Source organism: Harpia harpyja, chromosome 11 (assembly GCF_026419915.1).
Source record: "Harpia harpyja isolate bHarHar1 chromosome 11, bHarHar1 primary haplotype, whole genome shotgun sequence".
In the NCBI taxonomy this organism is placed as follows: domain Eukaryota; kingdom Metazoa; phylum Chordata; class Aves; order Accipitriformes; family Accipitridae; genus Harpia; species Harpia harpyja.
This window is the reverse complement of record NC_068950.1, coordinates 23,814,651-23,829,778: the sequence shown is the minus strand read 5'-3', so window position 1 is coordinate 23,829,778 and position 15,128 is coordinate 23,814,651. Positions and strand designations below refer to the sequence as shown.

The 15,128-nt window shown below is 36.0% G+C and overlaps 2 long non-coding RNA genes across 2 annotated transcripts in view; both read left to right on the top strand.

Annotated features, from left to right (window-relative positions):
• Positions 1–15,128, top strand: part of LOC128148454 (uncharacterized) — a 174,028-nt gene that overhangs the window by 2,095 nt on the left and 156,805 nt on the right. The window contains exons 2-3 of the long non-coding RNA XR_008237287.1: positions 1,302–1,376; positions 3,356–3,439. This is a non-coding gene — a long non-coding RNA (uncharacterized LOC128148454). The remainder of the gene's footprint in view (positions 1–1,301; positions 1,377–3,355; positions 3,440–15,128) is intronic.
• Positions 3,864–8,157, top strand: LOC128148455 (uncharacterized). Its single transcript, XR_008237288.1, has 2 exons — positions 3,864–4,687; positions 7,625–8,157. It is a non-coding gene; the product is annotated as an uncharacterized LOC128148455 (long non-coding RNA).

Sequence of the window (15,128 nt, the reverse complement as noted above, 5' to 3'; positions counted from 1 at the left end):
ACTTTGGTTTACATTCCAGTAATTTTTGGACAGCTATCCCTCATTTACAACTAGTGTATCTGAAAAGTGAATCATATCTACAATATCTGATATTCAGGAAGCGTAAAAGCTATAAATACCATGTTTCAAGACATAAGGAAACCCCTTTTAACCATTAGGACAATCAAGCAGTGGAACAGGTTGCCCAGCAAGGTAATACAGTTTGTATCCTTGGAGGTTTTCTAGACCAGATTGAATGAAACTCTGAGTAACCAACTCTGACTCCGCAGCTGACCCTGCTTTGAGCAGCAGTTTGGACTGGAGACCTTCTGAGGTCTCTTCCAGCCTGAATTATCCTATGATCCTGTATCAGTGTGAACAGTGGTGAACTGGCTTGCCTCTTCTGCTGTGTGTGGGACTTGGAGCCACCTATCTTATCCCTCAACATATCTGAGAAAAAATAGGTGGTGTATTTCCTATCAGTATATATTTTTGGACCAATATGATGTATATTATATGGTTTTAGGTGTGTGTATATATATATTTTTATGTGTGTATATATATATAGTTTTAGACTCATTTGATGTATATTTTTATTTACGGGAACAGTAGTGTACAAATTACTCAGTTTTCTAATTTGATGCAAAGAAGAAAAAAAATATATGGAGTTTTAGTATGCCTCTGCTTTTTTTCAGAAGATAGTTGTAGTCTTTGTACAAATGGCATGAAGCTTTCTCACAATTAATTTAAAAAAAAAAGTCACTCCTCTGTGCTGGCCCCTGACCATTTTTTTTCAGGAACTTTGGTTTATACATTATTGCCACTTTTTTATCTCAAGCCAGAGGAGAGCTCTTTAAATCAGGGTAACACTGAGTCTTGACAGTTTGTTACATGAACTATGAACTCCCTTGCCCACATCTGCACTGCATGAGTGTTCACATAAACCTCATGATCTTTTTGAATATACCCTAGTTCCAGCTGTTAAGCAGTGGGCTCAAAACGAAAGCTTTAATGAATTCTGAGATAGTCTCCTTTTTCATTTTAAACCTGTGGATCAAAGAAATGTGAGATACTACCAATTCTCGTACAGAACCTGAACAGTCTTTATTTGACTTCTGAAATAAGCTATGAATGAGGGGTTTGATAACATATTTCTTGGAAAGCTCTACACAGCTTTTCTTTCAGAGAGAGTAGTACAAATCCCTTGCTGTCATATTCAGCAGATGGCAGCATGCATGTTAACTGGCTGGGTATCTGCTCAAACATTTAAGCTGCCATGCCATATTGACTAGCAAAATAATTAATTTGTCAGTGTCGTTAAGGTCAATCACAGTGGAAGCTTTCAGTGTGTTAATGTAAAAAATGATCTTTATCCTGAGGGGGCACTGTCACAGCAGGTAAGAATTAATTGTGGAATTATATTGCTTTCTTCCTAGAATACAACTGTGTGGGAAGAAGGAAAACATATCAAACCAGTAGAGTGCAGTTCAGGACCCTGGTGTTTAAAACATTAAAGCACAGATTTAACATTTCCACACATGCATATCTGAATGGTACCAGGATCAGGGCTTGGGGATTAGGTCATGAAAGGTCATGCAAAAAAACCCCAAACCAACCCAAACCAAAAAAACCCCCAAACATGACCAAACAAATGTTTATGTGTGACTTTTCAATAGCAATACTCATGTCCTTTAAATTTGGCCAGTTTTTTGTATAATAGCAGATCAAGTGTGGTGTAGATGCCATATTATCAAACCCATGAATATAAGCAATGAAGGCATATGATAACAATGTAAGACAAATTGCCATGTCAGGTAGAAAAAAAACTTGATTTTCCGATCTACACAGGAGATTGCAAGGATGGTGTTTTCCATTGTAGTGTTCTTATCAGACTTGCAGAAGCAGGAATAACGGGGTACTGGAGGCAAAATGTAGAATGCTATCTGAATTTTTCAGCTATGCTGAAGTTTGGCCAGAGCTGTTAAGGTGAATATGGATGAAAAATGTGATAGACTTTTGATTGTTGCTGAATATTGAAAATTTGCACTTCATCTAGAGATAAACATATTGTAAGAATGGAATTTGCCATTATTTTCGATGTCCAATTTTACCTTATCTTTTTATTCCGTTCTAACTATTCAAGCAGCATTTCTTTTGTTTGTGTGAGTTTGTAGAAACTGAATTTTAAGGCCTATTGATGTTATTTGTGTAAATATGAAGATAAATTGGTATCACTGTCTTACATTTATTTAAGAAATGTTAATGAAATATTGCATCATCTACCAAAAAAGGATCATTATCATGTGATTTGAAGAAACAATCACACAGGCTACTATTAATTTATTAGTGTGTACTACTAAGTAATACAAAGTACTGCGTACCTCACAAGAAATCTTACAGCTAAAATTTGTTCAGAAAACTGTGTGAAAATTTCCCAGTGAGTAGATCTTATTATCTAGTTACAGATAACTGGCAATATAGGAAAATGCTAATTTTGCTCAGTAATTTGCTGAAAAAATTGTTCACTGCAATTTAAGCACTTTCTGCAGCAGCCTAGGTTCCTGGAGAGATTTATATGCATAGTTACAAATGTGCATAAAATCCACTGAAGTTGGTAGGAATGTTGTCTGTCTGTATTTCCATCAGTGTGAAGCGGTGGCATTCATTATGTATCAAATGAAATGTGTTTGTAGGTCTTTGGAAAAATAGGGTCTTCATTTAAATTTGTTTTCCAACCCTTAGACACACTTAGTTCTATGTTTTTTGTGCAACCTTATGAAAAAATAGTCCACATAAACTTCAATTTCACAATACTTTCTTTTCTTTAAACATAAAAAGTTTTGATTATCTTTTTTTTCTCCATTTTTAAATGATTTTCTGGTCTCAGATAAAAAGGTTTTTGTTTAGATCTTGATTTATATTAGTCCTAGACTCTTCTACACTTGTATAAAGTCATGCCTGTCTCATACTAAGTTCTACTTATGTTTAGCTTGCTTTGTCTTTATATTGACAACTGGCTTTCTCCAGAAGATTAAGGAGCCTGATAATAAATACAAGCCTACTACTGTAAGAGTCTCTCTCAAAATGTAGGAGGAACTGTGTAAGGTAATAGACTATAAGATCCCCATTCTAAACATTAAATATCTGTAAAGAGCTACATGTCCCTTAAATCCAATTCAACATGTTAGACAAGAAAGGTGGCAGGTGAATAGTTTACTGAGGAGTTCATTTTACTTATATGACATTTTGAATTCCACACCCACTTTGTGTTTGCTCGCTCTTCGTCTCTAAATTTTTTGCTGTAGTATGGAAATAGAAGATTGATGTTGCAGGAGAAAATATGACCCCCAAATGACCCTCTTATTCTTGTTTTCAGGCATGGTTGCTTCTTGCAATATTCATGAAGAAGTTTGTGGACAATGATGATGAAGTCCTGATGAACAGGGTATAAACAGATTTTGTAAGTTTGTGGTTGTGTATGTGTGTACACCTTTAAAAAATCCATTAAGTGACATTTTTAGCCCTAACAAAACAAAACCAAAAAGTACTCTACAAAGTCCGAGTAAAACATGTATAAAGTGGAAGTTACTACTGTAAAAAAAAAAAAAAAAAAGCTAAGTAATTCATTTGAATACGCATTTTGAAATGCATATGATTTTTCCCTGTATATCAACCAACGCTAAAAGATAAGCACACTGAGGTTGGAGTTCACCGATTCAAAAAGTGGGATAATACTGTAGTGCCTTATATCACTTAGAACCATGGTAGGATCCTAACCACTACTGCAGTTCAAATAATGATATAATATTGCTTTGTTTTGGAACTTCCTCTCAGTATCACAAAAAAGAAATAGGGTTTGGGGTTTTGCGGGGGGGGTTGTTTTGTTTTTAGTAGAGACAACCATTTTTCTCATGAACAGCCTTCATCTTTGTGTTGGCAGTCACCTGCATCTTGCAGATTCTTTATGTTGAGTATGGATGCAGAAGATATTTGCAACTATAATGTATTTTCCCACTTGGTCACTTTTGGTTCCAATTTGGCAGGGCAGTGGCTCAAGTAATTTGCTCATTGATTCACATCTCTCCTTATCTAGCAGACAATCTAATGCTTAGGTTGGCTCTAGCAGATGTACAGGCCATTTAAATAAACAGCAGGAGAATTTCTTCAGCCATCTTTTTGTGAACACTGCTGTCAACGAATACAAATACTGTGAGGTTTTATTTTATCATTATTATTTTTTTATTCTGATGCTTTATTTATTGTCTTATTAAAATATTTGCCAGTTTGGTAGAGTCAGTGTAACATGGGACTGTTTTACAACTTACACTTTTGTAATGGAGAAAAGCCTAGAACTTCTCAAAGGGATGTGTATAACCTTCAGCAAGGTTTTGAAATCAATGGTGATGCCTTGTGAATGTATCTTACTACAGTTAAGGCTCTTGGGATGTTGTACAGAGCTGGTGATGGCCATCTGTGCACACGTAGAATGTGCATGCATTAAATACTGTTTTTTACTGGTTAATATCTAGAGCTAAGCCTAGAATTAGGTACTGCTCTTGGCTCGTACTTTTAGTGTGATCCTTTGTTGAGCTCCAAACCTGTTGGAAATGACTTATATTCTAATTTCCTGGAGAAGATACCCAAGCCAGAGTGTATGGTGTTCCTGAAGTTACGTTAAACAGCTGAAGTCTGATCAAAATTTTTCAAAGTGAGTATTTAAAGATCAGTAATTAATAACTGTAGTGGGTTGACCCTGGCTGGATGCTAGGTGCCCACCAAAGCCGCTCTATCACTCCCCCTTCTCAGCTGGACAGGGGGGAGAAAATATAACAAAAGGCTCGTGGGTCAAGATAAGGACAGTTTAATAAACTGAAAGCAAAGGTCGCGCGCGAAAGCAAAGAAAAACAAATGATGTTATTCTCTACTTCCCATCAGCAGGCGATGTCTAGCCACTTCCTAGGAAGCAGGGCTTCAGTACGTGTAGTGGTTGCTCCGGAAGACAAAAATGCCCCACTTCCGTCTCCCTTTACTTAGCTTTTATATCTGAGCTGATGTCATATGGTATGGAATATCTGTTTGGTTAGTTTAGGTCAGCTGTCCTGGTTATGTCCCCTCCCGAGATCTTGCCCTGCCCCAGCCTGCCATTGAGGGGGGGGCAAAAATGTTGGAGAGACAGCCTTGATGCTGTGCCAGCACTGCTCAGCAGTAGCCAAAACACTGGTGTGTTATCAACACCTTTCTAGCTACTGATGCAGAGCACAGCACTATGAGGGCTGCTATGGGGGTATTAACTCCATCTCAGCCAGACCCAATGACAAATTTTCAGTGACATGTTTGTTTACAAGAGGAATGTGGGAGTGGAAAGGTCATTGAATCCTGGCCCCAGTATTGCATGTGACCCTTTTGCAAGACAGTTAAGCTCCATCCTGAAACTAGCTGGAGAATTTATAAAGGTAGATGTCCTAGAGCTTCATAGCTGATCTGTGAAGCAGATCTTTGATCTGACCTGAACGGATATTTGAAACGTTCCAGGCAAATGACCAAGAGGGTGCCTGTGGAGGTAGAAAATATTTTTCACAGCAGAAAAAGAACTGTAAGTCACAGTCGAGGTGAAAAGCATTTCTCACAGCAGAAAGAGTACTGTAAGTCACAGTGGCTAAGTAGGTCAGATAGAATGGTGTAATAAACGAGCACTTAGGCTAGTAGTCTGAAAATTTTACAAGGGCTAACTCTGCTTCTGGTGTTACTTTGCTTTGCAGCCCTAGAATGTAATTTCTGATGACTTCATATTCCCCACACTGTTAAGGAAGCATTGCTAATTGTTTATTAAATGTTTTGTAAATAGAAGTATAGAATTTCAAATCTGTTAGTCCCAAGAGGAGAAAAAAACAAGCCAACCCATCATCAGGAATGGGAGCATTCTAGAATTTACCTTTTAAGCCTAGGTGATAGACACATTCAAAAGCTCAGTGGCAAGGTTTCTGGCATCCTCTTTTTTAATACCTTGCTGAATGTGCTAGTTATAATTGAAGTCTTCAGCCTGAATCCAAAGAAAACCTGATGTTACTGCCAGGCTCTTATAATAGGGCCTCTACTCTCTTGCCATCCTCCAGTAAAACCAGCACAGTCATGAAGGAATCACACTGTTTCCATTCTGTGTTTCATATTGTGGAGGCTTCCCTTCTATACCTGTCCTTTGAGAACTTAACTCCTGTAATACAGGATATAATGTGGGGTTTTTTTTCCCCCCAGCTAATTTATTTCTGCAGTTAATATGGAGTGTGAGTTCAGGTGGATCTTCTGTAAAAGTCAAGAACAAACTATTATGATATATTTGACGGGATTTAGGTAATACAATGCACAAATCGGTGTTGCTGTCTTTCTACAAGTGTATTAGTTTCTTAACTGATTAAAGAAGACTGGAGAAAACGGAAAGCTTTATTCACATAACTTCTATTTTTCTTTTATTTGTGTTTAAAGACAAACATTTGCTTTCTCATGTTTGAGCTTGTTACAAAATAAATGCCAATGTAAAACCACAGCTCAGAATATTAATGTAACATTAGAAGAATAATTTGAAGAAAGAAAAACAATTACCTGTAGACTAGGAAGTCTTAAAGTCTTTTCACAGACAGACTTATAAACATCAGTTTTGACTAATTCATTCAGCCAAGAAAACCAACAGTTTGGACCGCTGTCAGCTTTCAATTTGATTCCATTATAGCTGTCACTCAGCTGTGCTGAGATGCTTACAATCAAATTATAGGTTATTGGCACTGTCTAGGGCCATAGCACTGAATATTTTGCATATAAATCCATTGCAGTGGAAGTTATGTTTACCTTATAGAAATGGTCAAAACTGTTCAAATTATTATTGTCAGTTTTTGTGCATTGACATTTCATACTTTAATGCAGTTAGGCATAGTATGAAAAAGAAGGAAAATATCTGATAGGGCAGAACCGCGAGATTAACCAGGAAGAGAATGATAAAAGCTTATAAATCTATAATGGCTTACAAATTCTGTATGTGAATTATTTTAGGACTTCAGTAACTTTCCAAATAACTATTTGCTGTGGGCATCTACTGTTTTAATTTAATAACTGGATGCTAGAAATCACAGAGAAGGCATACAATGGCTCCAGACAAACTTCTGACAGGAGTTAAGATAAAACCTTGAATCGTTAGTTGCGAAGATGCTGTTTCCATCTGCCAAGGAATATGTATAGGACATCCGTTGCTAAGGTATGAGGCTTAAGTTCAACAAAACGTTAAATACTTGTCCAGAAAAAAAAAAAAGGTGATGCTTTTTGGGGAACTGCTTTGACAGTAACAGACTGACAAGAGATGAACTGTGTTGGAAACTCTTTGGGTTGACTAGCCTGTTTGTTTTGATCCTGTTTCCTACAGGGGAAAAAAAGCAAACACATTGTGTGTTTGCTCCCTCCTTCAGCTTCCCATTATTTTTTTGAAATTAGATGTTGGCTAATTTCATCCAAATTTAAGAAAGGGATAGACATGTCAAAGAAATTAATTTTATACTGGCTTTGGGGAAAAAAGTATTAGGGGTGGTACAGAGGACAGTCTTACATTAGCACTGCCCTCAGAGCAAAGATCTTATATTTTACTGTTCTGTTGACTTGCTAGCTAGGTGATCAGCATATCTTTACTTCTGAACCAGTCATGGGCCAAAGGAATCTCTTACACATCTGATGTTGAGAAGTCCTTAGACAAGGTGAGCATACTTTGGAAGAGAAGGCCTCTTAGTCTTTTATTATGCTGTCTCCAGATATGAAAATCTTCAGTTGGAGTTGATGACATCAGTTCGATGGTTCCTTGTTAAATAATCCAGTTTCTATGTATAAATGCTTGGAAAAAGAGTATCTGGAATTTATCAGTTTTCAAATAGATAGATGCCTGTATGTATACTATGTAGGTCTGTGACAAAATATATTAGAATTTGGTACTAAACTGTATTACCTTATAGACCTGTAGCTATCATTTGTGTTCAAACACTTTTGAGTTATGCTTCAGATAGAAGAGTAATATTACCTTTGAAACAGCAGCCTGACTGGACTAGCATATGGACATTTTCCCCTTACTCTGTTAGATTCTATAGGAATGTGGTTAGCTATGTTCAAAATGTAATTTCACAATAAATTGTCTTCACCTAAATGAAATTACAGGCATTCTGCGTATTTTGATTGTTTGAAAACACTGAACTAGAATCTCTTGATTTTATTATTTGGCCTTCTAAACTGAGAAAATGTTTTGCCTAAATAGATTTAGAAAATTAAATATTTGAAATATATTGACATTACTCTAAAAATTAAAAACTACCTCTTTCAGCCAAAGCTCTACAGAAGTCTTGCTAAAAGTTTTTTAACAGTCTTACTTTTTCCAAACTATTAAATGATAGCTTTTAAAAACATGGTAAGGATTTTAATGTGACTTGAGTCTCTCATTCTGTGAGACTGACTGAAACAAGAAGATCAAAGCAGGATCAAAGGCACTCATATAAGACAAAAATCAGATATAAGCACTAGGTGTTTTCTCAAGAAGCTTTGCATAAGACAACAAAGATTTTTAAAGATGGCAGATATTTATTAATTATACACATAGCAGTGGAAGGGGAATGAAGGTAAGGGAAGGGGAGGGACTGCAAACAGAGGTATAAAAAGAGGGAAAGTGACTAAAAGAAAAATGTTGAGTGACAAAACAATACAGAAAACAAAACAAATCCAAAACAGTTACTTAAAATTTTCTTAACTTCTCATTATCTGCTTAGGTTAAAAAGCCCCAACCTTAAGCACATCATAAAAACAGGTGCTTTGGTAAATTTGTATTATTTTGAATTATGTTACACATTTTGAGTTTCAACTAACTAAAAGTGAAAATGCAAAAATACTCCTGCAGCATTGTATTTATAATATTTCTAATCAGCTCTTAATCAGCAAGAACTTGCTGTATTGTGATATAACCCTATATAGATAACCCTATAGATATAGTTCTTTTTTACAGATAAGGCATTTAATAATTACAGATGATGAACTGACTTGAAATTTAGGAACCTTTTGATAGTTACCTGTCATTAATTTGTAGAATGTTGTTCCCAAGAGTCTTGGTTTGCTTGTATGCATACACCTATTGCTGACATTTAAGTCACTGTCATTCAGTGTCATGACATATATAACATGCATAAATGCCTAAGAGAGCTCTGTCTATTGTGTAAGTAATAGAGAGCCTTAGAAATGTTTAATGTCACTTAACTTTCAGGCAGAAGAAAACAACCCCTTAGGATATGGTTGGGTTTTTGGGTGGTTGTTTTTTTGTTGTTTTTTTTTTTTTCCCCCTGCATAATCTACAATGATCTTAAAAGTTAGTTTAATTGCTCAGATGATGATTAAGTACCCCTTATACTGGAAAATATTCCAGTGTTGATTTTTTTGTTGCCCCTGTTATGTCTCAGCATCTGAGTCATAGTCAGAATTGAACAAAGACTGTCTCTCAGGGTACAAATGCTGTTTGAGAAGATGTCTTGAAGAAGCAGTTGCTCTGCATGAAACCACACCCGCTGTATTGCTATCATAAAGTAGCACGAGAAAATATGTATGAGCTAAACTGGATGGAACCTCAGTTAGGTGTAGCAAAGAATAACTACAACTAGCTGGAATTGACCCATGTCTACTTGGGCAATGCAAAGTTTACTCGGTTATTACTTTTTACCTGTGGTGCCAAGCTGATGATTTTACCTCTCCATTTTTAATTGTGTATGTAAGAGCTAGTGCAGTTTTGTCTTATGGTTTCTTTCCTAGTCTCAGACTAACAGCTATCAAGCTAATATTTTGGGAGCATTGAGACAGAGTCTAACTGTTTATAATAACTTGGGGATAGTTTTTGCCAGTTAAAAACAGTGGGGTGTGCAGATCCTGGGTATTATTTTGTATCTTCTATTTATTTCAGAAGACTAATTGCTGGAAAAATGTTAATTTCCTATGAGCCCTGTGATAAGCTGCCCATATTGTGTCCAGTCACAATTTATATGTGGGTGAGGTCAAACACAGTCTAGTTGATGTGGCAGGTGCACTGTCTGTACTCTTTTTCTGATTTTATATGTTGGTGTTGGTACTGTACTCCTTCAGATCACAGTGGTCTAGATCATTGCAAATTAAATAAGAGATTAAATGAAAGCTCCTTATTTGTATTTGCTCTGCTCTCTAAGTGTGGCATATGGTCTTGTGCAGACTAGGAGTAATTTCAGTGCCAGATTAAATACCCTAAATACAGACAGCATATGAAAACTAAGCAAAAAGAAGCATCACAAGCAAAATGGAAAGTTAAGCACGAAAGGTATCCATAAGCTTAAGCATATAGCATTAGGGTCTTTGTGTTGGCAGATGTGTGAAAATCCATATAATTTTTCACTCTTACAGATGTTTAATGGCCCTAGGGGAGCCAAGCTTTAGCTCATGAATCACTTGCAGCTCTGAAGCAGTTCATATTTCTTACCTGTTTCAACTGTGCTGTATATTAATCACTGCAGGGCTATGCTAGTATGGGATCTGCTAAGTAATACAAATTCCTATGGGGAAAAATGGGTCAGAAATGATAAATCCAATGTCACTTGGTTGTATTAGACCCAACTGTAGACCCTGCCTATTCTTGCCCTGTGTATTCTTGTGGGAGGATGCCAGGGTCCTTTGGAAGATGTTACCTCTTGCTTGGGAACCAGTCCCAGGGGCTCTTACACTTTCAGAGATATGAAGATTTTAGTGTGAACCTGTAGGAAGAAAAATATAAAGGTCATTGATGTAAGGTGTACATAAGGAATGTTTTCTCTGTCTTTTTTCTCTGAGTTGGCAGGATTTGGTAGTGTGGGGAAGCAGAATAACATTGATGATATATGCAGTAAGTTTCTGCACACAAGATGGAGTGTGTACAAAACCTGTACACACTCTAGCTTGAGATCTATCCCACACTAAGAATGCAGCTTCCACACTTCTTCCTTTTGATTTAGTATGTGTCCGGGTTTTTTTCATCTTCAATTGTCTTAGCCTCTCTGGGGAATGGGAAGGTTTTCCCGTCATGTCCAATTTAGTGCAAGTTGGCAACTTCACACCAACCAAAGCACTATCTTGTCTGGTGAGAAGATAGTTGAGAATGCCACAGTTCATCAGCTAACAGATGGCCAACACAGTTTGGTCAGAAGGGATCTGGAGCCTTAATAAGCCACAAGAGCACAATGGCATTAAAGAAGATGATAAGTGGACTCAGTACACTGATGAAAGAATTGGGTAGAAAGTTGCAAGGGGAGGGCTGTGCAGTCTCAGCAGTGGGTAAAGGGACTGATGACAATTCTCTAACCATGGGAAACAGTCAAGTAATAAACCATGATCTGTGCTGTATGAGGCAGTGCTGAGTAGTTCCCTGATGAATTAATAATGTTTCTGCTTAGCTAAACCATATCCCTTGCATGTTGCCCTTCTTTCATCATGTCTGGTTAACAATTTAACCCCAACTACCCTTTCTTAAAACTAGTGCTTATTGAAGATTAAAATAGCTCAGCTATGGAAATAGCCATGGAATTAATTTTGATATTATTTGAAGTTTGGAAGAATACTTCAGAAGCTCCATCAAACATTTCAGACATGAAAGTGCCACAGCCAAGACATATACCAAAATGTGATAGAAATTGCGTCCTCATAATTTAGAAGAACACAGTTTTATCTTTATTGTTATATATATCTAGGCTTGAGCGTATATGAAAGCAAGAGTGTGGGAATATCCAGGAATTTATTTCTCTTATATATTACAAGCAATTATTTAGTACTCTAAATGGACACGGTAGTATAGTACGTCAATACATAGACCTTCAGTTCTGAAGACAGGCGATGAAGTAGAGTTCAGTTCACCAGTAGAATATGGATAAACTAGGACTTTATACACAATCAATTACTGAGCTGAGATCCAAGTTTTAGTATCATGTATGACAGTACCTGATAAACCCTCTGATCTTGCACTATGCACATTAGCTTTTTAAGATTAAGCAGAAAATAATAATTTAAATTGTAATTAGTCTTTCTGAAGCTTAATGGACCAAATATTTCCATGATTTCTTTTAAGTATGTAGAATACATTAAATCTCAGTCTTCCAGCTATGAAAAGGTGACAACAATGGTTAAAAGACTGTGCACACATATTTCACTCAAAGCATTTATATGTGTAAATCTGGTGAGTAATGTTTTATTACAATGAAAAAAAAAAACCTGTAATCCAGTTAAAAATTAAAACAGAAAAACACTAAAATAGGATGTAAAAATGTTTCCTGTCTGAAAACAGCAAAATTGGGTGCCAACTAAGAAAATTCAATATCTTTGATCAATAATTTCATTATTGATGTTCTTTAGTTTCATTTGCATTTGTAAAATTTCTTTGAAAATCTTACAAATCAACTCAGAATCAAAATCTCATTGTTTGGATGAACATGAAAATGCTTATCTAGTATTCTCATCAGTTTGATAGTAACCCTCCAGAAGTACAAGCAGATCAGGAATCCTGGTCAATGTCTAATTGCTATACATTCAAAATGGTGGGGGTTTGGAGAGAATGAGAAAGAAAACAACTTACTTATGTGAAAACAATAAATTAAGATATGCCTGGTTTTGTATTTATTGACTGCTCTTCTTAACAGCTCCATAACCACAAAGGAAATAGCTTTCATTTAAGGCACTATAGAGAGAGTACTATCTGAAGAGGGCTTATTGCTTACTATTCTTCATGAAAAGATGTGGCTTTTAATGAAATATGCATAAAAGTCATTTTAGATATGTGACCTACATAATCATATCCGTCCTGAGAGGCTAGGATAGAAAATTATTCTATTCGGAATAATTAAACTCCCCCTTTGTATTATTTCTCATTAATTAAATATGCTTCTAAAAAATAAAGCTCCCACAACAGTTTTAGTAATCAGCCTTTCAGATTTATGAGCTATTTTTATGCTAGTATTGTTCTATAAGACAAGGCTCCTTGATCAATTGCCAGGTAACTGTTTCAGTCTTTTCCCAACACCCTGCTAAGCCAGCACATTAACTTATTTTTAATTGAGTAACTTCATTATTCAGAAAATCCCCTTTGTCATACTTCCATAAACATTAACAGTATGTTATACAAACAATTATTAAATATAATCATGTTGCTCCCTTCATCCCCATCTCCGTCTTGTGCAGAAAAAAAAAGTTCCCAAGCAGAGAAGGAACATACTGGAAAAACTAAAGCTTATCATCATTAGAATTATTCCCCAAAGTGCAAGACCATTTTATTCAGAGGTCCAGGTATAAGACAGCTCTAAGATAAATTTTTGAGAAGCTTAAAAGTGATTTCAGTATACTTTTATGAAAAAAATTACACAGTTGTTCTGCTTGTCTGCAAGGAAATGTTATATCTGAAGCATATCATAAGTACACATACAATGAGAATGTAGAAATACTGACTGAAGAGAAGTGATGCAGGTAGTAACATTTTTTCATTGAAATAATGAAGAAATTACAGTGACAGTTTGCTTTAAAGCAGTATGTTTTATGTTACCCAAAATTATGGAATCAATGAAGTTAACATTCATGCATTCTTAGTTACCTAGTTACTGTGGGCTAGCTGCCTCCTTTTCAACTGAAAGAATGGCTTTTGAGTTCAGGTGCTCTTCCCTCAACACTTAATTATTCCAGCAAAAGTCACAACAATGCCTCTCCTAAAAAAAAAAAAAAAGTAGTAACTGAATGGTATCTCTGAAAGAATCAAGAGGCACTGAGTGAGGGAGGTGGTGTGATTAACTTACTAGCTGCCTTTTCTACAGAATATTGTTGGCTCTCACAATGACTCTGAAATGCTTGACATTGATGACAGACAGAAGAAGGAAACCACAGAGAAGAAATCTTTGGTTGCCCTCTGTAATGAAAACTTTATGTTTTATGAGTCCTTGTAAGAATCCTCTCACTATAATAATATCCTTATTTTTGCCAAGGGTGAGAAAAAGGTATTCACATCATCTGACATATATATTCATAGTGTGTTCCCTCAGTCAAAACTTAGACATCAGTATCTTGCAGCGCATTAAATAATCTAGCTATAAAAGATACCCAAGCTACCACTATAGTTCATTTTTAGCTGTACATGGCTCTGAGGGCCAATCGTTATTAATTCTGTTCATTTTCTACCTAACAGTAGCTCACATAGTAGACCTCATAGCACTGTTTTTTGCTTTCTGTTCGTGAACCATGCTCAGGGCAGTGAAGACAGTTATCAGTTTCTAGTCAGGCTTCAAGCAGACCAGCTATACAGCAGCTGATCAGAAAAAAACCTACTGATGGAAAGAGGAACCTGCACAGGACTTTAGCAAACAATATGGTTTAACATCAACATTAAGGAATCCAGACATCTGCATGGATGATTTAGAGCCTCTGTAGTGGGTAATCAGAAGTTGGCCTGTATTAAAGGCAAACTTGTGGAAATCAGCATAAGGAATAACAATCTGTGCCAATCTGATTTTTTTTGTATAGTCCTCTGTGGGAGCCTTTTTGTACTGGATAAATATATACATGAAATTTGGAGGCTAGCCTGCTAAACTGTGTACCTAATATAAGTATGTAAAATTAGGCAGTGCAACTGTCCCCACTTCCCTAAGTATCCATTGACCAAATACACCATTAAATGCTGAGATCTCATATGAATTAATGTCTATTTTTTCTAGTAGTGTTAAGTACACTTTTGCCTTTGATTCATGAACTTTTATTTAATTCTTATGAAAATGCATCTGGTATATGATGCAAGTAATTCCTGACTAAAATCTTGATCTTCTCCAGTCAAATATTCAGTTGTTTTGAATTGATCTTGCAGAAGAAATTCAGTTCCCAATATATGGTTGCTACTCTGAATGCAATTAGAGAAAGGGTTTAAATAATGAAGTAAGCTGTTTTATTTCTGGTAGGTTTTTTTATCATTTAGTATTAATTTTTTTAATCTAAAACTGATTCATCATTTCTGTGTTTCAACATGAAGGCTTTGTTCCTAAAGGACCATACTATGTGCTTGCTAGCTAAGCTCTCTGCCTAATGTCTGCAAGTGCATATTAAGGTGTTGAAAGTGCTTTTTATGT